Here is a 22,687-nt window from a genome sequence, read left to right on the forward strand (position 1 = left end):
TACTTTTATTAAGGGATTCAGTCAACTCAACACCTCCTGAAAGGCAAGCCAAAATTTACATGATCAGCTGGGCTATGTCTAAGGAAAGCAAACATCCTTGCCCGAATATTTTGACTTTTTGTTCTTCATTTTTCAAGTCTCAGAGGTTATTCAAATTCTATTTACCTTCAGAATATCCATCTAGATGGGTAAGATATAAATGTTTAATTTATTGTGCTGTCATTTCATAACAGAACCAAAGCTGGCACTACTGGAGAAGCACAAGTCTGGAGCAGATGAGCAAGCAGGAAAAATAAAGATTTATTGCTTTAACCAAAGTTAGAGTTATGAGGTTAAAAGGAAAATAATGGAGCATGACAAGAGCCAGGCAGTGAGGAGAGAGTTACATGGTAAGTTTGGACAATACTCTGGAAGTGATGCTGTCACTTTTCTGTCCTTTTTTTGATGAGTGAGTGAGGGCACGAGGCAGACAGGGAGTATCAGGCCACACCTTTGCTCCCCAGCCCTGCCAGCACCAACAATTCCATGTGCAGAGGGAAATCAGAGCACCCTGGTGCTGCTCAGCACAGTTCTGATCCTAAATCCTCAGAGGAAAACCAGCTCACCCTGGCTGGAACCTCCATCAGCACGCTTCTCACCCACACCTGCAATGAAATTAATCACAAGCCATATTTTTAGAAACTGTTTTGCTTGAAAACCAAAAAAAACCCCATCCTGCTAGAAGCCACTCCTAGCACAAGTGCTGCCACAGGGGACACTCATCAGGGACAGGAAATGAGACAGAGGGACAGAGGGACATGACACTGCTGCCAGGATGAGCCTGCTAGCTCCACAATTAGTCCATGGCAGGGGCAATTAAGGCACCATCACTGATTTGATTTAGAGCCTCTGGAGTGTTTAACTCCCCCCTGGATTTACAGAGCCAGCCCAGCACTGCTGGACATTAAACCACATCCAGCTTTACCTCTGTATTTTCCCTCGGATTTTTGGCTGCAGCAGAGTTTGCAATACTGCCTCAGTGGTTCTAAGATGTGCAGAAGATGTTTGGGATGGAAGCAAGATGCCCAAATGCCTTGTGTAACTCAGCTGGGGGCTCCCAGCCACATCAGAGCACTCTGGCCAAATTTACTGCCTGGTGAACAACATCCAGCCCTCAGAGAAGGAGAGTTATCCTGAATTTCACATCTCTGGGAAGGGTTTTGGGAAGGGGGAGCTTCAGGTGGGCTGGGCCAGGTGAAGGGTGGGGACCCTGACCCCCCTGGAACCCCAGGGACAGGAGCCCCTCTCCTGAGCCACCCCAGAGCAGCATCCCCCAAACTCCATCTCCCTCCCATCCCAAGGTTTAGTGGCTTTACAGCACCCATGTTTCAGCAGGAAAAAAGGAAATTCTGAGAAATAAACAAGGGAAGATCTACAGCACGTTGTCCTGAAGGAGATAAATTTCATTGAGCTGAGCAGAGTTACAGCACTGCAGAGACCAGGGGAATATATTCAAATGTTCTGCAGGTTACATTATAAAAGCTGGATTTAAAATTCTTCAGAGATGAAACTCTTCCTACTTGGTGAATAGCAGCTGCTCTAAATTAATATATATTGATTAAATTTCCTCTTGCTTCACCAAAAAAAAAAAAAAAAAAAGAAAAAGATTTTAATTTAGAACATCGCTGTAACATCTCAATTGAAACAATTGCAAGATGAAAGCAACAGCATGATGTCAGCAAATATTATCACCTCCCTAAATCACTCTGGAATGACTCTTCCAGGAGCCCAAACGTTCTCTCTCCAGCACCTCCTCTGGTGGCTCTGGATGTTCTCTGATCTGTGTCTCACAGCCAAGGCTCTTTCCAGGTTTGCTGTCCCTGGGACACACAGCCCTGCTGGCCCCACTGCTCGTCCTCTCCATCCCCACACCCTGCCCTGCCTCAGTTTGCCTCTGGGAGGCTCAAAGGAGGCTCAGGATGGGCTGTGCCCACCACAAATAATGGAATGGATCATGCAGGATGGAATCCCAGAGCACACTGCAGGTTAATGATGGATTTCCTGAGCTGGAGATGGCTCTGGGAGGCCACAGAGCCTGAACTGAGCTGAGTCTGAGCTGAATCTGAGCCTGAATCTGAGCAGAATCTGAGCAGAATCTGAGCTGAATCTGAGCAGAATCTGAGCCTGAATCTGAGCTGAATCTGAGCTGAATCTGAGCAGAATCTGAGCTGAATCTGAGCTGAATCTGAGCAGAATCTGAGCCTGAATCTGAGCAGAATCTGAGCTGAATCTGAGCAGAATCTGAGCCTGAATCTGAGCAGAATCTGAGCTGAATCTGAGCCTGAATCTGAGCAGAATCTGAGCTGAATCTGAGCTGAATCTGAGCAGAATCTGAGCTGAATCTGAGCAGAATCTGAGCCTGAATCTGAGCTGAATCTGAGCTGAATCTGAGCTGAATCTGAGCTGAATCTGAGCAGAATCTGAGCCTGAATCTGAGCAGAATCTGAGCTGAATCTGATCTGAGTCTGAGCTGAATCTGAGCCTGAATCTGAGCTGAGTCTGAGCTGAATCTGAGCAGAATCCTAGCTGACACAGTCACTTGCAGCATGCAGGGACTGTTTGCATCTCCAGGCTGAGCTGCTGCAAAAAAAAAACCCAGCCAAACAACCCTAAAAGTAGATTTATCTCAATTTTAGAAGTTCTTTTAACAACCTGAACAAGAAGTGTGTCAGCACAGAGATTATTTTGGCTGTAGGTCTAATGGAAAGCTAGCGGGTAGTTGCTTATAAATTCAAATATAATTTACATTTTTGATGGCTTCAAAGGTATTTTGGGCTTTTTCTGTTTGATTTTTAAAGAGATCTGCTCACCTGAGTAAAGCACAGAGGATTTGGCTGCTCAATTCTTAGGCCCCCAGAATGGAGGGAATTGCAGCAAGATGAGTTTTCATCCTACAAAAAGGAGACATTTTCATCTAGAACTGAATTATCCTCTTTTTATAGTCACATTGATGTGCTTTTGTTTACAGATAATAGAGCACTTTGAAATTAAAGATGTTGATTATTCTCGTTTTGCATTCAGATGCTCTTAATGTTTTATTTTGCAGTATCTGGGGAGAGTTGATGTATATATTCTAAATGTGAAATAAATAAACAAGCAGACTTGCAGAATTTTCTTTTTATTGCTTTTTGCTTTTATTTGTTGATATTTTGCTATGTATAATTCTGTATATTTGACATCAAACTGTACTTGATACCTCTTTGAAGTTTTAATTGTCAGGTTTTTTTCCCCCTCCAGTTTTTCTGTTTTTCTGTTTTTTTCCCCTCCAGTTTTTACTTCACATAGAGTTCATTTTTCTAAACCAGGAACTCTCACTTGCTGAATTTAATATTGTTTTCTAGAAACATAAAACCATGTCCCATTTACCCCCTTTCAACTATATACAGTGTTATTTTCCTATCATCTGCAATAAAACAGTGAGAGATAACACATAAATAACTATATTAACACTAACCACCTTCATTAAGTGCCTCATTCTGAAAATGTGTTACAGCTGGCCACTTACACTTGGCTGGAAATCAAATAATACAGGACCAGCAGAAAACAAAGAACTGACTCTGATGTGACACTGGGATAAATTATTGCAGGATAATTTTTGGACTATTTATGTGCCTGAGATGAGTGAGGCAAAGTCCTCACTGGCTGAACTCAGCCCCCAAAATCTCATTCCTGCTGCTGAAGTCAGGTGTACAGGGCAGAGTACTGGAAATATTCTGGAAAAGGGAAGAATTGGTGAGGAGCTGAGTGGTCCAAGTGGACAGCACATGTGAGAACTCAGCCCATCACTCCTGATGTCCAGAGCTACCGAGAGAACCCTTGGGGGGCTCGGGGGCCTTGGAATGGTGCCAAAAGCACTTGGTGGATGGATTTTGATCCATCTGGGGATGTGCCACCGGTGTGTGAGGAGATGGAACCTGTGGGAATTACCCGGGTGTGAATGGTGAAGGGAAAACATAGTTAGAGGGTAAATTACAGATTTTGGGGTTTTGCTACAGGGGGGTTATGGAGACAAGATAGAAGAATCAAAGCATGTCACAAGACTCTTCTTTCTTCTTCTTGTCGTCCATCTTCTGCTGTGGTGTTGGCACTTAGAGATTAGTCTAAAGTGAAAATATACCTGGTGACGAGGGTGATAAATATTGAAGATAAAAAGTGAATGTGTGTCACCGACATGTTTTATGAAAAATCCTTTCCTTAGGATTTTTCCCCTCCTGAGAAGCTGAGAGGCCTCAGGAACAAACTGTAAACAATTCTTATCTGCTGCTGTGGGATGCAACAGGGGAATCTGGGATTGGCCTCATCTGGTTGTTTCCAATTAAGAGCCAATCACAGATCACCTGTCCAGCTGGTCTCGGTCTGAGACAAGACTTTGTCATTCATTCCTTTTCTATTCTTAGCTTAGCATTGTAGTGAAATCCTTTCCTCTATTCTTTTAGTATAGTTTTAATATATTATCTATCATATCATAATAAATCAAGCCTTCTGGAACATGGAGTCAACTTTCTCATCTTTTCCCTCATCCTGGAACCCTTGTGGACAACACCACAAATGTGATATCCGTAGTTTTTGCTATAAAAGATGTGCCCACCTTGGGAGAAAGTCAGAGTGCCTTTGGCTGCCGTGCTGGTCAGATCCAGGTCGGGCAGAGAAGGGACTTTGTAGATAAGAAACAATAAACAATTCTAAAGACCGAAAAATCCCAGAGTCCAGACTCATCTTTTGAAGCCCAGCGTGCCAGAACCATCCTGAGCATGTGTGGGAGCAGAGATGAACAGCTGACCCCATAAGAACAGCCCTGGCACAGCTGGCAGATCCCACAGTGCAGGTCCCACTCTTCCCAAAGCTGAATTCTCTGGTGAAACCAACTGCTGACAAAAGCTCATTTCTCTCAGTGCTGCACTGTCACTTGGGCTGCTGGAGCAGCAGTGAAAATCCCTCCACACTGGGGCAATGTGAAACTTATTTACCCAAGACTTCACAGGTCAGTGCTCTGTGTTTTTGTTTTAAAGCTAAGAAGGCTTTGTAATGATTTTCCAGTTTAAGAGACTTGGAGTAGAACAAGAATGTTTAAAGAGGGGGATAAATTCCAGAGGAACAGGTGGAAGAAAAATTATCTAGAGGCTTCCAAGCCTGTGATTGTAACATTTAGTTTGCTTATTCTGACTTAGCTTGCAGGTAAAATACAGTCAATACTGTTCTTATATCACTATTTTTAACCAGCTTTTATTTTTTTATAATCCCAATCTATAATTTTTGTATTTATGCAGCTCTGTTTTCACTTCTTCCTTTCAGATTATTGTGCTGCAGTTCCTTCTTGGCCTACTTATTAGTCAAATTGACCAATTTATTAATTACTTCTTTGTTTTTTCAGAAAACAACAAAGTTCCAACGCTGGAGCAGACCCCAAACTCTGAAGCTGAGGCATCAGACACAGATAATTGTCACATTTTAGCCCTTGGGCACTATGCAGGGCCATCTAATTGATGTTTCCACAGGTCCAGATTTATTTATAGCCTCCATGCATGGCATAATTAGCAAGTTGGGGCCTCATTTTTTATTCATTTTACTCTAATTTTAGTACAATTTATTTCATTGGCATCAACGGTGTTACTTCCTCACATATCAATATTCCACTCTGTATTATTAATACATATATAAATATTGCAAGGATTATTTAATGCATCCAGGGCTGATTTCAGATATGTGCTTCTCATTTGCACGAGAGAAAAATCACTCTTCAAGTGTTTTCAGCATCTCTGTTTTTGTTGCTTTAAGGTGAAAAGATTTTGTTGTGTTTGTGAGTTTATTTGTCTCATTAAAATAATCACTTGGAATCAAGGAAAATAAACCACCTCAAAACTGTGTTTCTTAATGGGCTGAACCCAGATGAACAATTTGTTTCATTAGGCATACCTGTTACTAGATCACTGGAGATATTAAAGCATCTAAATCAATTTCTTAAGCAATTCCACATCAGTTCATCTTTCAAACATCAGTGCTGAAATACCAGTCTGAGAGCACAGGGCTGAGGGGTAAATTCTAATAACTCACAAATGCTCCTGCCCTCTGGTCCCTGGCAATTTGGGCCTCCCAGGCTGTGATTTTGTTTGCTGATTGCCTTTATTTACTGGATCTTTTGAGATACAAAATCAGGGCAGATCTGCTGGTTACAAGGAAAAGCTTTGTATTTATGTTCTGTATAGAAGTTCTACCCTAAAAATAACAGCCTCTAAATAGACTTTTAATCTCTGCTGGGATGTTTGCACACACTTATCTTTCTTTTCTTCCCTACCTCTAATTCCTTGCAGTTATCTTACTTTCAGTAAGGAGACAAGTGATAATTATGGGGATTCATAGCCTGATTCCAATCCAACATTTGTCATTTTTACACCAGGTTGCATCACTGATGTTCCCAGCATCAATTCAGGAGACCAAGATCAGGAATGTATTGCTTAACCTACATCACCATCTCAACTCCCACATTTTCAACTAAATTATAGATATTTCTTTGAGCTAAAGAGATGTGAAACCATCTCCCCTATTTCAGAACACCATCACTGCTCACTTGGTTGCTCAGTATTAGTTCTGCTGAGTGTAATTCATGAGCTTTCAGAGGCTTCAGGGGAAGATCCCTCTGAGATGTCAGTCCCTGTAAATGATCCAAGCCAGGAAAAGCTGCCCAGCCCAGGTCAAGGGGCATGGCCTGATCATAAAAGTCTTTCTCCCCATCACTCCTCCACGCATGACCAAATTCAAACTGCTTTTAGGATCAGCCTCTGGCCTGTGCTCATTCCCCAAATTGCTCCCATGAGGTTTTTGAGGTGTCTGGCTGGTGCAGGCAGTGAGCTCCAGCTGGCTGAACCTGCCCTGGCAGCTTGGTTTGGCAATGCTGATATAAACAGCAAACCAAAAGTGCAGGTGCAAAAACTCAACTGGAGCCATAGGAACGTGCCAGAAGTAGCCCATAAATGACATAAATGGAATTCCACTGAGTTCATTCTAGCCCAGCCCTAAGGATGACACAGCTACCTGTATTTTCCAGAAAATTGAGAACTTCCATTTTTATTTCTTCTTTCTCACCCCACATTTGTCCCTGTGCAGTTAAATGATCTTTGGCCCTTTCTGAATACACCAGAATAAAACAACAAAAAGTCAAAAATCAATCCAAAGCCACTTCTTTCTCACAGGAAACTTGGGGCATTAAGACCTATTGAGAATTTTTTAAAAATTGCTTGGTTTGCACGGCCCCATCTCCTTTCCTTTCGGTTTTGGCTGTGCAGACATTCTTCCAGGCCTGTGTCTCACCCTGGTGGGGAGAGGCAGGCAGGTGACACAGCTCTGCTCCTGGGATCTCTGCCTCTCCTGGTCAAATTCCATCCTGGGACTGTGCCTCCCAACTCTGCATTTTTGCTCTGCACTCTTTTGGACACCACTTTGTCTTCTGTTTTCAAGATTCAAACCTCTTGTTTAAAACAAGAAAAAGAGAGAAAGAAAAGAAATAAGGTTCCCATTTTCCCTCCACCAGCACTGATTTAGCATGTCATGAAGGATTCTTTTTTCCTCACCTTTGGAAGAAGCTGAATGACCAGAGATGAAGAAAAAGTCATTAATTCTTAAAGGCCAATCACCCTCTGGCAATCCCATCATTTATTGCTCTTCCTTATTTCCCTCCAGTCTCTCTTTTGTGTGGTTCCCTCTCTTGATTCTTAAACTCTTTTCCTGTCCAGTGTTTGGGTTTAAAAAAAAAAAATAAAGAACTACAAAAAGCAAACCCAGCATGCTTATACAAGGTTCTCTGGCTTGTGTAAAATACAAATCTTGGGTTTACACAGCCTAAAATCATAGAAATTGTATTATGTACCAGAGCCCTTGGAGCACTTACAGGAAATTGAATTTTGTAGCAGTGCTGCTGGTGCAAAGGCTGCTGCTTTTTTCTCCTGTTTGAACCACGACAAGGAAGGGAACAGCCTAAAATCTGACACTCCTTACACATCCTCTCCTTGAGGAGTGGCAGCATCTGGGCTGGTGTCCTGCCAGGCACCTTCCCCTTGGGGAGGGCATTGCTGCTCAATAAACTGGGAGGGGACGCAGGGGCTGCTGCCCTGGCAGGGCCTGGCCCTCCCTGGTGTGGGACAGAGAGGGGATGCAGCAGCCAGGACCTGCCAGCCAGGTGTGCCCTGTGCCCCCAACAGCCACAGAGGGCTGGGGTAACAGCTGGACCCAGTGCTCCTGGAGGTCTTTTCCAAATTTAGTTCTATTTCATTCCAGCCACAGAGGGCTGGGGTAACAGCTGGACCCAGTGCTCCTGGAGGTCTTTTCCAAATTTAGTTCTATTTCATTCCAGCCACTCTCTGATTGCTCTGTGCTAACAAGGTCACTGATCAGCTCAAGATTCCCATTTCTGCCAATCCAGGAGGACACAGTTATTCTTTTCCCACTCTCCTTTCCTATCACTGCCATCATTAATTAATTAATTAATCCCAGGACTGCCATGCTCTTGATTTAGATAAACCAGGGAAGTCTCTCTAACTTTCTTCCTCCTTTCCTCCACAGCAAAGATTTGGGATCCAAAGCCTGCCCTCCTCAGCCCTTTTATCCTGAGCAGAGCAGAAATGCCACAGGGCCCCAGCAGAACAGAATCTGGGATTTCACCTGCTGCTCTCACTATTGTTTTTATCACCATTTTGCAAAGCTCCAGTGGGGTCACAGGTACTGAAATTAAGATGCGACCACACATTTAATCTTTTTTTTTTTTGAGTTATAAATTGGAACTTCCTTTAGCCCCTTCTCACCAGCACAAACTCAGTGCAGGCTGCTGGGCTTTTCCATGGGTGGGCTCTCAGCAGCTCCCAGGGTGTCCCAGCTCTGGATCCAGTGGTCCCACCTGCTGGGGGAGCAGTCCCTGCCCTCCCCTGAGATGGCAGAGCAATAATTGCAGAGCTCTCTGGGCAAACCCTGCCTCCTGAGCAGACAAAGCTCCTGCTCCTTTCCCACACCTGGGAGCAGCTCCAAGCCATTTCTGGGGCAATTCCACCTCCTGCTTCTGAAGGGATAAACACCTCAATCTCCTCCTGCCCCAGTGGAATGCACACAGCCAGGCCATCCCAACCCTGGGTCAAACAGCCCCCTGAAGGCAGTTCTTATTAAGCAAATCTTCATGCTGAAAGCAGACACTAAAGGGAATTAAATATTTCTTTATCAGAATTCCATGGAACAATTTCCCCCCTCCAGTATAGGACAGTTCAAGTGTGCTAAATAAATTTGTACTTTTACTTCAGCACCTCCTAATTATTCTCTATTGTCAATTTATAAACTTTTTATTGATGCTAACATAGCCATAAAGTTTTAACCACTCACCCCCAACTCATATTTAGGACTGAAAACACTTCCAAAGGACTTTTTAGGTGTTAAAGAAGTTGCTGCAATGGAAAAAGAATTTAGTAGGAAAATATTTAGTGGTTTCAACTCCCCCTGTTGAAACCAATTAACCACTACAGGTTTAGGAATTCAGAATAATAAATAATAACTACAATATTTCCCTGTCCTACACTTCCACAAGCAGGAATTCAGCCCATATCAGCTCTCAGACAGAGCACATGCAAATCTGTCATAACTGCAAAATTCCTCATTTGTTCAAGCTGTCAGGTGAACAAGGAGCTTTCTGAAAGCATTCTCTAATTGTTATTGTTCAACCTATTAAACCTGCTGTGTCAAGGTACTTTTATTCCCAACAATAGGAAGCACTGAAATATTGATCCCTTGGCTGCCTCAGTGGATTGGCTTTCAGTGAAACACTTGGTGTTGCTTCTGCTATTAATTTCTGAAACAGGAGGGACTATTAATTATGCATTCATTTTATATCAGAATATGCATTTAACACTATTTTTTGGTCAAAAAGCAAAACCTGGCAGACAAATAACTCATAAGTGACACTAATGAGCACTGGGAGATGGAGTGGAAAGGCTTTAAATGTGTCCCATTATTTAGCAGGATAATTAAGAGCACAGCTCTACCATGGCATTTTATTACAGAAAGAGATAAGATCCCATCTTACTGCAAGCAGGTGTTGTAATGAAGCAAGTGAGATCATTTTTATGATGTTCTTCTGGTCCAAAAAAAGACTGCAAATTTATGTTATTTGCTCCCTAAATTTGCAAAAGCAACCACGCAGATCTTTGGAAACAAAGGGAACAGAAAATGCAACGTGTAAAAACTTTTCATTCAGGTGACCCCCAGAGGAAAAAAAACCCTAAATTTATTCTTTCTAAATCTTATAAAGAAAGTTTGATGGCTCACAGATAATGGCTGGTGTAGCTCATTTCAAATGGAACTTACTGTACACAAACAGCATCACAATTCCATATAAACTGCACATCAGACCAGATCATTAACAGTAAAAAAAAGGTTTTTGCAATTTTGATTCCTTTATGAAGGTGGAATCCTCCATGAACAGCACCACCAAATGTTTCTAACACATCTAAAATAGTTCCAAGCTTTTTTCCATTAGTATTTATTACCAAGTGTTGCAAAATACAACCCCACATTGATTTGCAAAAGGTCTGGCATTAAATTGAGGCTGTATTTAAAATGGTGTCGTTGTAAAAAGATTTTGGGTACTGTTCACTGATTGTAAACTTCAAGCATGTACACAGAACCCACAGGGTAGAAAAATACAATATTTGATTACCCAGACTGCAAGCTGTGCTTCTTTCATCTATCATTGTGGAAAAACATTCCAGTGAAACTGAGAAGCTGCATTTTTTTGGAGGTTGGGTCTTTCTATTTTAAGATGCAGATAAAAAGACACTTCAGGTTAAAATAAATGAATATAGATATGAAAGAATGCAATTTCTGACTTTCAAATATAACATCTTGCAGAAAGTTGTCCAGGGAAAGGAAAGCCTTTGTGTCCAGAAAATTTTCCAATTCTTTTTATATAAATAGGAATTTTTATAAGTAAGAATTTTCTATAAAAAAGAATTTCTATAAAAAAGAATTTCCAATTCTTTTTCTATAAACAATCAGTGCTTTTGTGTGGCACAGAGATGCTAAATTTCATCTTTCCCTGGTAGCCACCATCACCCCTTAGAGCAGGCTGAAGTTTCAAGGTCATCCTTAGCAATGCATCCCAAATAAGCCTGTCTCAGCCTGGAGCCATGAACAAGGTCCATGAGATCCATGCCAACAGTTTGGGCTAAAATGAACCAGAAACACAACTGGCACCATCTGATTGCAGCTCTGGGGAGTGAAGGCACTTTGAACCCTGGTGGTGGCAACGATTTTACAAATCCTTTTGAGAAAGCAGAACCTGTACTTGTTATCAATTTATGGGGTTTGTGATTTTCCACTTCTGCTGAATCCTCCAGGGTCAGCAGCTATTGATGGACAGCCAGAAGGATCCTGTAGGGTACCAAAATCAGTGATCACTGCACAAAGGGCTGGATATCATCAAACCCCAGAAAACTTTCTGAACCTGCCAAGCACCAATCCATAAGTTCCTGATAGCTTCCTCTTTTTTCTCTTTGCCTTTATGCACAGAGTCTGGGATTCGTTACACTTGAAATCTGAGGAAGTTAGGTGGTGAGATGAAAAAAGGAGCCAGATACAGAACGAAAGAAGTGTGGAAATTGAAATTTAAAGCGTAGCTAATGTCATTTGGCTGATTTTGCTGCAAACCTATGGGGGAAAGTGGAAAAAAAAAATAAAAAAAAGAGTAAAGTTCTGCAATATGTAAGAAACTGCTCCTCGAGATGGTCTTGATTTTCTGCTCCCCTGCATGGTGAGCGCTCTGTAGTTGAAAGAGTTTGGAATTAATCACCTTTATAAGGAGATTAAAGAAGGAGTGATGAGGTGTGATAACCTACAACTCCTTCTGCTTCTTTTTATAGTTGGGGGAATCTCTGCTACAAAGGCTGCAGAGAAGGGGGAAGTTCCAGGGGATGGAACTCTTCCCCTTTCATCTCGCGTTTCAAACAGATTTTCTGCTGTCCTATTTGCCCACTTCTTCCTCTTACACTCCCTGTAAATTATTGTTTCTGATTGTCAGCTTGGCTTTTCTTCATGTTCTACAAGAAAACCTGCCAGGGGCTGGGCTGAGATGTGGAGCAGAGCTGGAACTGAGCTGGGCTGGAAAAGGTACAAGGATTTTGTTAAGTACAGAAAAGTTTCGGTCATTTTGAAAGCATTTTACACTTTCTGCCTCTTCACAGGCTGAACTTCCCCCAGTCATTTCAGCATGACAGATGCTGCTCTAGGAAATATTATTTATAATAGAAGAATTTTAAACTTATTTCCTTTTGATGGAGGAGAGATTCACCTGGAGCCCACGGGGAGAGGGCAGAGGAGCAGTGATTTCCCTGCAGCCCATCCTGCCTGGGATGGCAATGGGTAAAGAACCTCCTGCCTCTGTCTCAGCCCATGAGATTCTGATTTTCCCTTTTCTCCCCCTGTCCTGCTGGGAGGAAGACTGGCAGCTGCCCAAGGTCAGCCCATCACACCTTCCCCTCTTGACTGCCCTGGCAAAATGTTTCATCTTGATAAATTCCCATTGCTTTCAAACCATAACCTTATTTTTAATTGATAGATCCCAATAAACTCTTGTTTTCAGCTGTTTAGGGCTTGCAGAGCCTCAGACCATACAGAGAAGCTTTTATCTGCTGAAGCTGAGAGAGAAGTCAGGACCACAGCTCTTAATTCTGCTTTGTCCCTCACGACACAAAACCCAAATATCTCCTGTTTAAATCTCATGAAAATCATGAATACATGTGTTTAACAGCCCAGATTTAGGGTGAGTTCTGAAGAACCCTTCACCCTTAACTGTTATTATAATATAAATTCAGCTTGCCATTTAAAAGCTTGAAATTGTAATAACTGAGAAGAACTTTTATTGTTTATTTGCAGTTAATTTCTTGCTTCATACTTTATTGCACACTGTCTTCTCTCAGTATCCATTAAACTTGTTGTGAGCCACAGAGAAAATACCAATTTTTGTCTATGGGGAATAAAGTAGACTCAAATTTTACACTTATTAAATTACCACATATCCTATGTGGTCATTCATTCTTAAAGCAATACTTAGCAATAATGACTTTTTACTAATAAACACCTAATGATTGCCTGAATTAGAAAATTATCCAAATTATCCAGGCTTGGTAGTACAGTAAATTTGCTGGAAGGCATTAACTATTTAAAGCACCAAAAAATAACAGGAAAACTGACTGGTGGTTTCTGCAATCCCTGTTTTTTATGAGAACTCCTTGCAGTAATACCAGTGGACTGCATAAAATAAATTTTCTAAATTTCCTGCAGGAAGAATGTTATGGTTCTGAATTAGCCAGGTTTGTGTAAATTACTGAGAATTTTGTGCTATATAATTTGTACTTAATTTCTTTGATTTCCAAAGAGTTTAACCTTTGTTTCCTTATTGATACTTTGAATTCTTCCAGTCCTTCCAAGATCAGGTCAAACTACACCAAAGCTGCAATTCAGGATGGGTATGATTCAAAATACTGAAATATTAGAAAGATGTATATAAATATGCATGTTAGAAACAAGGAAAACAAGGAGGAAAACAATCCTATACTTCAGTATATGGTCACTATTTAAAATAAAAAATCCATATTACAGAAGTTTGAGGAAATCAAACAGAACTGAGTCCCACACTGACTGGACATCGAGGCCCAATCCATTAGTGGGTTCCTCAAATGTGGCTCACTTCAAACTTCTTTTTCTCCACCCCTCCTCCCCCATCAGGGCCATTATTCCAGCTGTTTTATGCACTGAGGAGACACACTTCAGCAGCTGAGATTAATCCCCAGCTCCTGGGAGCCAGGGGAGGCAGAGCCAGCTGAGGCTGGCACTGGGTGATGGAGATGAAATCCCTGTCCTTCAGCACCCATTCTCCTCCATGGGCAGGGAAGAGCACACACCTAAAACCTCAGGGCCTGAACTCCCAGAGGCAGAGCAGAGTTTTCCTTGGTTTCACTGCAATGAGAACTGCAATTCCTCCCTGGGTGAATAAAGGGGGTGGTTTCTCCTGCTGCCTGTGGAATCTGCACCAACCATGCAGAAATGCAGCTCTGGGGAGCCTGGGGCTTCCTCAGGATGTTCTGTTGCAGCAAACCACTCACCTGATAAATCACAGCACTGCCAGCCCCCTGTTCTCAGCCACCAACACTGCTTGGCCAGATGGCACAGCTCTGTAAAAATAGATTTATTTTTTTTTTAAGCAACCCTGATTTCAATATTGAGTAACTCAACCAACTCAATAAGTATAAGAGAAGCTGCAATAAAGACTGATGAAGATGTGAGCATTGTAGAAATCACCACAGCTCATGGAAATTTTGCTTTTGAATGACTCCTCCAAAAGGTTTGTAGGAAATCTGTTCAGGTTCTTGGTGAAAATAATATGATGGGAACAATCTATGACTGCTACAAATACCTGATTCAGTAACTCTGCAAATTGCTTTAGCAGAGATAAAACAGATTTTGACAAACCTCTAAAGGTATTTCAGAAACATTCCCCAGCTACTGTAGTGGAAATGTCCTTCAGCACACAAAACCCAGGGCATTTTGTATGTTAAAAAATCCAATATTTATCCAGTATTGGAAGAATACATGTGATCAGTTTCTGGTTCAAAATGGAATTCTGGAATTGTGCTCATCTGCATCCTTTTAAATTTTTGAATCCTTACTTTGCATGATTTTTCTCTGTGGTTGGCAGAATTTTTGCTGTACGAAAATGGCAAACAACACATTCTGTAATTCTCTATTTCTGCAATACCCATCTCAGAGGGTCCTGGTTAGGTTTGGGGGATATAAATGATTTCCAGCAATGGGTTAAAAAAGAGTTAGTGATGGAACCAGCAGGAATATGTTTGAAAACATTGAATTTCCTTCTTTGGCTTCCCTGTCACAAGGGTGACCGTCTGGAAGTGTTTTAGGCAAATTCACATTTCACAGCAGCACCAACAGAACCTGCTGACAGAGTTCAGTGCTCCTAACAGCTCTGAACTTTGTTCTCATGTTTAGATTTCAGTACATTAACATCTTTGAGGTTAATGGGTTGCCAAAATAAAATGCTAAATTTGGTCTCATTCAGTCTGAGGTTGTTGATTCTGCATTGACTTCCTCCACCTTCACTGATGTTCAAGAGCTGAGCTGCTCTCTACACATAACCCCCTCACCACTCTGGTCCAAGGGGCCAGAAATGATCTATTTTCCACAGAAATCCCCCATCTTTTCTTGAATTCTTTAAGTTTGAGTAGAATGGCTGTGTTTACTACAAATTTAATTAACTGCCTGATTTTTTTTCCCCCTTTGGTTTCCATAGATCTCTGACATTATCTTTAACCTGCAGAATTCCCTCTGGAATATCAAGTCACCAGTTAGGAGTCTGCACCAAACCTCCTCTGTGCTGTTTCATTCTCTGCTGTTCTCATGGGCACAGATGGGATCATTCCTTCCCCCACTCTGTCCTGAGCTTTCTCATTTTCCCTCTTTCTCAGGGGGTTCCTTTCCCATCTTTAGGAAATCCCTTCAGCACAGACAAGCAGATTCCTTGTGATTGCCACAATTCTGTGTGCAGAGCTCACCTCCATTTGGCCAGCTTTCTTTCATATAAAATGTATTTTAGTCTTTTTTCCAGAATATTCAGTATTTCCCCATACTCCCAGCAGTGGGAAGGGATTTGCTTCCAGCTGTTATTTTTCTCTGATTAGTCACTCCACACCTTCCAACTCTTGATTAACGAGAACAGTTTCTCTATCAGCCCCTTCAATAAACCATTAAAAGTTAAATATAAGCAACAAAACAGAAATCTTTGCAATATTTACCAATATTTACTAGTGAGACAAAAATCTTTTACTCTCTATTTTTTTTTTTTATGGCCATCACACAGCACCTTAGGAATAGGGTATGAATTTAATTACATATTTTAATGTCTCCTGTAGAAACCAGGGCTTGGAAGAAAGCTGTCAGGTGTAAGAAAATCACCCCAGACGATGACAAAATAAAATTTACCATAGCTTGGGTATATTTAGCCACAACTAAAGGGAACTGAAGGATGTTTGATCAGAAAATATGGCCACAATTATTTTTAAACACTGCATTTTTCTGTGATTTGAGTAAGACAGAGTATGTGGAAAATGGAGTTTTATGTGATCTCCCACTGGGAATAGTCCCATGCAAAGCTGCCCAGTGCTTTGTGAAGTGCATAAATAGGGTGACAGGTTACAGCTAAATTTAAGGGAGAAAATGTCAACTTAAGCTTAAATGCTTTAAATCTCATTACTTACAAGATTTCTGTGTGATACATCCATAGCTGAGATCAATGGGAACTGAAAGTTCCCTCATTAGAGAAGAGGAATTGCTCTTGGTACATTATTTTTCATTAAAATCTCCCTAAACTGGAGTTGTATCCTTCCCAAGTGTTCTGCCAGAATATTTATGACACCCCAGTTGAGCCATGGTTATTGCTATTTTTTAGCCCAAGAACTTGTTTTGAGAATGAAAAATGAGGAGTTTACACTCTCCCATGACTATTTTCCTGGAATTCTGTTCAGTGTTCAGTAATTACAATTGTATGGGAGAAAAAAAGACAATTTGAGGGCAATTCTTACAATGGCTGAGGGTTCACCTGAAGTGTTGCAGGAAGGGTGAGTGGCCACTCAGGGCAGGGCACCAGAAAGGGGCACTAAATGTGGATTTCTACCAGGAAAGGCAGAACAGGAATGCTGCAGTGGCCAAGCCTGAAGTGCTGATCCCTTCTCCCATTTCCAGCAGACTGGGAGATGGTGACACTGGGCCAGCTTCTATTTTTATATGTGCTAAAGAAGAGGATTATGAGTGTGCCTGGGGCACCCCGTACAGACATTTTTATAAATTAAAAAGTCTGTAAGTATGAAGTCTTTATCAGCTCCTCCTGCTTGACAGGGATATTCTTTTTGGGATCTGCTAAATGAATTTTCTCACCTTCTCTGTTGCTAAAATAAACTGCTCTTTACACCTACTACACACTCTCCACTCCTCTGAAACAGTTCCACAGGCTTGCTGGGGTTCTCTCCTGACTCAGACCCTTTCCTCACTGTGAGCAGCATCTCCCACCCCTGCAGGGTCACCACCAGCCCTTGGAGTCTGGAATTCCAGGCCAGAGAAATTCCCTGTTGGTGTCACCACCAGCTCTGACAGCTCTGACCTGCTGCCTCCCAGGCTGCCAGCCCCTGCTGCAGTCAGGAGCCAACTCTGAACTTGTCTCAGTCAATTCTGAAACTTCCTGAGTCAATTCTGAACTTTCCTGAGTCAGTAAAACTCACTCCTACCCCTGGTAAATCTGGAGTAGCAGAGACCAAAGGAACTCAGCCAGGGGGAGACACCCACAGAGATCAGCCCAAATCAGCTTTCATGGGAATATTTACCCTTAAAATTCACCCAGAATGTCACAGGAATATTTACCTTTAAAATTCACCCACAATTTCACAGGAATATTTACCCATAACATTCACCCATAAATTTCACAGACGAACTTACCCGAAGATGGACGCGCATACAGGGCACCGGAAATACTTACCCGTAAAAGTGACAGCCAGAGGAGCGATCACAGAGTAGTTGTACCCGTAAAATTCCACCCACGGAATTTCAATTCCTGCCTAGGAATATTGTACCCGTAAATGCCCCACAATTTGCACAGGAATAGTACTAGAAAAATGCCCCGCCAATTTCAGTCACAGGAATATTTACCCTTAAAATTCACCCAGAATTTCACAGGGCATATTTCCTTTAAAATTACCCACAGTGCACAGGAGATATTTACCTATAAATTCACCCTGAGTTCACAGGACGTAGGTTCCGCCGTAAAATTCCCCTAAATTCCCCCAGAATTTCACAGGAAATATTTACCCTTAAAATCACCCGGAATTTCACACTAGGGGAATATTTAACCTATACAATTCACCCAGCAGGTCAGCGGAATTATGAACCTGAAAAGGCCCCCGAGGGTGGCGTCAGCAGGAATAGTACCCTGAAAATGCACCCAGAATTGCACAGTAATTTTACCCATAAATTCCTCCAGAATTCGACGGCTGGACTATGTACCTAGAAAAAGGCACGTCCGCGACTGTGTGCAACAGGAATATTGACCCTTAAAATTCACCCAGAATGTCACAGGAATATTTACCCATAAAATTCCCCCAGAATGTCACAGGAATATTTACCCCCAAGCCCTGATCCCCTGGTCTGTGATCTCAGCTCCTTGGCTGGGGTTTGCTGAGGTTCCCCTGGATTTTGAATGCCTGGAGAAACAGAAGGGATGAGACTTTACTGCAAGCCTAGAAATTGGGAAATACAACTAACCAAACCAAACCAACCCCACATTCCTCAGTGTGTCAGTACTGGGACAGAAATGCAAATCAAATCCAACTGGTCTTTGTGTTTTATTTGGTTTGTTACAAACACAGGAACTCCCAATTGGTTTACAATTGGTTATTGGATCATTCTTATCTCCCACCTTTCTCTCCCACCTTTCTCACACTACTCAGCTATTTCTGTAAGTCTCAGTGTCTCTGGAACAGGAGATAGATCTGTGTAATATCCTGCACTTGTGTGGAGACCTGGTGGAAAAAAAAGTTTAATAAAATAATGATAAATCAGGAAGCAAACACTGAAGTAGGCGAAAGTATGAGGAAGTGAAAAACTTCTTAAACTGAATTTTGCTGGAAAAGAAAACATAAAATGTAACTGGACTCTGAAAGATTTATGGCTTGGCCCAGATTTTCAATCCATGCTGTGAAAAGAAACATTTAGAACACCTTATTTATAATCTGTTTCTCACTTTCCCCCCCAAAATTGAATGAAATGGTACCTACAGCTTCCTCTAAAATCCAGAATTTTTTAGTGATATTCAGCTAATCAAATTCCAGCTGAGGTCTGAAAGATCTCACAGTTTTTAAGTCCCCTGGATAACATGATAAGTTTTTTGTTCATTTGAAAATCTTCATTAGGAATGAAAATTTAAATTAAATAAACCAAATCTTAAAACTGAAACCCTTATACAGAACTGTACTGAGTTTCACTCTGTGCTCCTTCTTGGCACTGGCTACTTCATCACAAAAAACGATTTCTGGACAAGCACAGAATCAACTTTTAGATATGCTGTGTAACTCTGTGCTTCATTTATCTACAGGCACAACTTTGAAAATTTGGTTTTTAAAAGGAGAGCAGAAACTGTAAAGCCAATGCACGATATCCTTGGGAAGACCAGAGTGCAAAAAAAAAGTGCTTCATTTATTCTCATTTTACACAGAAACCTAAATGGCTGAACACTGAATAAACTGAGTTTCAGACACACATAACAGCAGCATGAATTAGTTCTTCAGAGATGTTTTCATGAGCAATAAACTCAAAACATTTGATTCCTCACTTCTGATTTTTCACTGTGTGTTGAGTGCTTCAGGAAAGAATTTTATCCTCTTAACACTCCACACATTTTTCTAAGACCAAATTTTATAGAGAAAGCATTTGAGAGGATTCCAGAACACCAAACATAATCATGTAAACACCTTTTAAAATTATTGTTAAAATTATGTTTCCATATTTGTAATTTAAATACAGAAACTGTTGTTGGTCAAAATATTCTATTACATTTCAACGGGAAGAGTCTATTTAGAGAAGAACAACATAAAAGTTTTGAAGCAAATGGAATTTTCCAAACTCTCTCTGAGTTTCAGTGCTCACCTTATTAAATCTCACATTAAGAGTTCAATTTCAGTAAATCTATTTTTTTTTTTTATAATTAAAAGCAGTAGCTTTAATGGAAACTAATTTGAATTTCTAAAAATAACTGTTTCCATGAAATGACTATCAATCAATCAGTCCCTGGGAGATCAGAGCCCTACTTTGTCCTGACAGCATTTCTGGGTTTGTGGCACCCTCAGCTGACTTTGTTTCCTTAAAGAGCTGCTGGTCATTTATGGACAAACCTTTTCAAACCCATATTTTCAGTATTCTGGCATCTTCAAAAGGCACAGTGTTCAAAGAGGGCTTTTCAGTGCCTGATTTTATTCACAAGCACATTCACACAAAGGCACTAAAGCCTTGCCACAAAGGTCTGTCCCAGATTACCAACATGACACCAGCACCTTCTGCTTTGACAGATCACAAAAAACCAAATTTCTAGGAAATCCTTAAAAAGGAATCTTGGCAAAGATTCTTCACAAAGATTTACAAGCAAAGCTGAGCTGGGAGCAGCTCTGGAGCCTGGCCACACCTCAGGAGGTGCCACAGAGCCCAACCCCACACAGACCCTCCCTAAAATCCCAATCCCAGGTCTCTGAAGCACAAAGCTTATTTTTTGTGCAGACAGACAATCTCAGCTTTCAGGAATTTCCACCTGATTTGGACCAAACTGGCTCTCATTTCTCACAGGTGGAACACTCCATTATATTCCTTATTTTCCCCCTGATCCTGGAAAAGTTCAGAGCATTCCTCCCCACAGCTGCTGTGCAGCTTTTGTGTTTCCTGCAGGAGGAAGCTCCAGAGGAATCAGTCCAGGCAATTCCCACAATCTATTCCCATTAAAAGCCAAATGAGGCCATAATTAATGCATGGAACACTGCCTGCCCCTGCTTGGAGGTGTGTACATTGTCAGATGTGCTGCTGCATCCCACAGACAAATGTGTGTCAGCCACTGGTGCAGGACAAACTGGGATGGGCTCCTGATGGCATCTCCAGGAGCATCATCCAACTCCAGCTTATTGCAGTGAGAAACAGGGAAAGAATGAGAGAAACGGGGAAAGAGAGAGAGAAACGGGGAAAGAAAGAAAGCCGAGGAGGAGGGAAGAGAGAGAGAGAAACGGGGGGAAAGAAGAGAGAGAAACGGAGGCGGAAAGAGAAGAGAGAGAAGAACGGGGGAAAGAGAGAGAGAAACGGGGGGAAAGAAAGAGGAGAAAGGGGGAAAGAGAGAGAGAAACGGGGAAAGAGAGAGAGAAACGGGGAAAGAGAGAGGAGGAAAACGGGGAAAGAGAGAGAGAAAGGAAACAGGGGAAAGAAAGAGAGAAAGAGGAAAGAAAAGAAAGAGAGAAAGAGGAAAAGAAAGAAAGAGGAAAAGAAAGAGAGAAAGAAACAGGGAAAGAAAGAGAGAAACAGGGAAAGAAAGAGAGAAAGAGGGAAAGAAAGAGAGAAAGAGGGAGAGAAAGAGAGAAAGAGAGAAAGAGGGAAAGAAAGAGAGGAAAAAGGAAAAGAAAGAGAGGAAAAGGGAAAAGAATGAGAGAAAAAAGGGAAAAGAATGAGAGGAAAAGGGAAAAGAATGGAGGAAAAGGGAAAAGAAAGAGAGGAAAAGGGAAAAGAATGAGAGGAAAAGGGAAAAGAATGAGAGGAAAAGGGAAAAGAATGAGAGGAAAAGGAAAAGAATAAAAGAAAATTGTGTTCCTGGCAGTTTCACTTATTAGAATCATTTCTGCTCCTATCTCTGGGGACTAAACACCTCATTCAGTTCCTTTGCATAATGCCAGCAAGATAATAATAGTAAATTAATCAATAATAATAATGATAATAATAATAATTCATGTTAAGTAACATACTTCTGGTTCTCTAACAATCAGGTGGTATCAGAGAGCAGGTGTTAAATCTGGGGAAATTGTTGTCTAACAGCAATATTAGCTGTTGCTGTCATGTACAGAAGCAGCTTTGGTTCATTGTGACTCTGCTGAGAGCAAAAAGATGTTTTGTTTTAAAGAAAAAAAGTTTCAGAATAAATTTGTTACCCAATGCTGCAGTCAACAGCGGTGAAAGGAGAGAGAATCCCAAATTTTCACTTACAAAGCAGCCAAGCTTAGTCAGAGAGCAGAACAAGAAATGGCATCTTGGTGGTGCTCTCCTAAATTCTTCTCTGTCAGCAGAACTGTCCTCTGGCTTTCTCTCCCTGTCTCTTCCTAAAGACACAAGGAATGAAAAATGGCACAGAAGCTGAAGGGAAATCTGTCTTCATTTTCTGAGCACTGGGGTGGCTTGGTGAGATCCTGGGAGGTGCCACCAGGGCCAAATCCCAACTGCCTTCATTGCTGAGTTTGTTTATTTATTTATTTTTAAATTAGGATCAGGACTAAATGTCTGAGATGGTATTTCTTGTTTGGATTTGGATGTTTATTAGTTTTTATTTATATTACAGTCTCACAAATTGTGAGTTCTGTAGTACTTTATTTTACTCAACTAAAAATGGAGTCTTATCTTTTTTCTACTAAGTTTTTTTTAAGTGCACGTCCTAATAAACTGTTTAATTAGGAAATGGTACTTTCATTATTATTATTATTTTTAACCCAGTAACTACCTGTGGCTTGCAAAGTGGATTTTTCTATCTAATTACACAACTGCCTTCCACTTGTTCATCTCTCCTGAGTGTGTAAAAGATCTGTGCAGGGCAGCTCTGCTGGGGATTTTGCTCTAAACTGAGGCAATAAAGCCAAGGAAATATTAATATTAATAGAATATTAATGCTGAAGGCATGAGACAAAGTAAAGAACTGACCCTTGGTAAAAGTATTCACGTGGTTCCTGATGGGCTCCAGTTGGACAGGATCAAGGAAAGGTTTGGAGTCTGGGCTCATTTGGGTGATTTGTGGCAGATTTCCTGATTTTGGCACAGAAAGGTGAGGTCAAGA

This window comes from Serinus canaria, chromosome 4A (genome assembly GCF_022539315.1).
Source record: "Serinus canaria isolate serCan28SL12 chromosome 4A, serCan2020, whole genome shotgun sequence".
NCBI lineage: Eukaryota > Metazoa > Chordata > Aves > Passeriformes > Fringillidae > Serinus > Serinus canaria.